We start from the raw sequence: 1,932 nt of genomic DNA, 5'->3' as shown, positions 1-1,932 counted from the left end.
CCTGAGAAGGTGCCTCAGGAGACACATCCTGGAGACTGCTTCTCTCTTTCCAGGCTCTTTTTTTTTTTTTAATGTTTTTTTTTTTTGAGAGAGACAGAGAGCACCCGGGGGGGGGGGGGGGGAGAGGCAGAGAGAGAGAGAGGGAGACACAGAATCTGAAGCAGGCTCCAGGATCCGGGCTGTCGGCACGGAGCCCCACGTCGGGGCTCGAACTCACCAACTGGGAGATCATGACCGGAACCGAAGTTGAACGCTTAACCCACTGAGCCACCCAGGGGCCCCCTTCCAGGCTTTCTTCTTCGTGTTTCATAATGGTGCCCACGGTGAGCCCCGTCCCGCGGAACTGGACAAGCGAATGGAGGTTCAGCCTGCCCAGAGGGTCTACAGCGGGTTCCGAGCACCTCACCCAGCCCCAAGCAAACGCCACCTGGGGGGGGCGGCGCCCCCGGCCCGCTCAGGGCTCCCCGTGCATTGAGAATGATCCTCAACGTGACCGCCAGGGGGCAGCCGCGCCCGCAGTGCCTTCACTGGCCACGTCTGGCCGACAGCGCCCAGTATTTTCGGAGGTCTTGATCACTGGCTCCGGCTTTGTTGACCTCATGCAGACGCACCCGGGGGAACCTGAGGGACCAGTTGTTCCCAATCTCCAGACTCCGGTTTGTATTTAGATTTGTTTCATGCGTCCAGCCAGTCCGCTTCCTTAAGGAGTTTACCACCCCTTAATCGATCCATTCACGGCCTTCTGTGCATTTCTTTTGTCTGCAAGCCCTTAGAGCCTTCGGTTATCTCCCTCCGTCTGATTTAGTATTTACCTCTCCTTTGGGCCCACAGGGAAGTCATCTACTGATGTGGATTTAAGATAGGGTGTCGCCTCGGGAGCCACACGCACTGCGTTAGCCGGACTCAGTCCAGCCTTGCCTGGGAATTCGAAGGTTATGGAATCCACAGCAGTTTTATCTGCCTGTCGGCTTATTTCTAACTCTTGTTAGAGTGGGGCAGCGTCCTGAGGGGAGACTAAAGTTCAGCGCTGGGCAAAGGCAAGATTTCAAACCATATTCTCATATTTTGCAGCTTGCCTTCCTTTTGGCTTGGTTTGCCTTTTTTTTTTTTTAAGCCTTGGCTGATAGGCTGGGTCATGTTTTGTCTTTCTGAGCAGACCTCTGAGTACACAGTGCGGATGGTATTTGGATCCCCTCCCCTTTTTTTTAATGTTTATTTTTTGAGAGAGAGAGAGAGAGTGAGCAGAGGAGGGGCCGAGAGAGAGAGGGAGACACACAATTTGAAGCAGGTTCTAGGCTCCCAGCCGTCAGCACAGAGCCCGACAAGGGGCTCGAACCCATAAACTGTGAGATCAATGACCTGAGCCAAAGTGGGACGCTTAACTGACTGAGCCCCACCCCAGGCGTCCCCCCTTTATTTAAAAAAAAAAAATTTAATGTTTATTTTTTGAGAGAGAGAGAGTGTGAGCGGGAGAGGGGCAGAGAATGAAGGAGACACAGAATCAGAAGCAGTGGATCCTTTTTGGGTGTAAATTGTCTGATGTTTCTAAATGATACACTATTTTTAAAAGTGCTCCAGAAGAATAAAATCAGTAAATTCACAGTCCCCACCTTCCCCACCGCGGCGATTATCTTTCCCACCTCAAGGCCTCTAGGAGCCCTTGGCCTGGTAAAGCAGCTGGAGGAGGGACACAGAGCTCCTGCCGGCTTCCTCCTCTAAGCAACCAATGACCTTGGGTGTGTCCTTGAACCTCCCTGAGTTCTAGCTGACCTTCTTGGAGCTAACTCTTCAAGGGACCACAGTCCAATGAATTGCACACGGCCTGTCAACACTGGAGAAGTTTTAAAGCTATTCGCCCAGCCAGGCCAGGTGGCTCCAGAAGAGACTAGGTGGAAATGGCATTCCTCGTTTGGCTCCTTCCCCACCCCCCCC

The sequence above is a fragment of the Herpailurus yagouaroundi genome, unplaced genomic scaffold (genome assembly GCF_014898765.1).
Source record: "Herpailurus yagouaroundi ecotype Mexico unplaced genomic scaffold, PumYag 162, whole genome shotgun sequence".
NCBI lineage: Eukaryota > Metazoa > Chordata > Mammalia > Carnivora > Felidae > Herpailurus > Herpailurus yagouaroundi.
Note: the sequence above shows the minus strand (reverse complement) of the source record.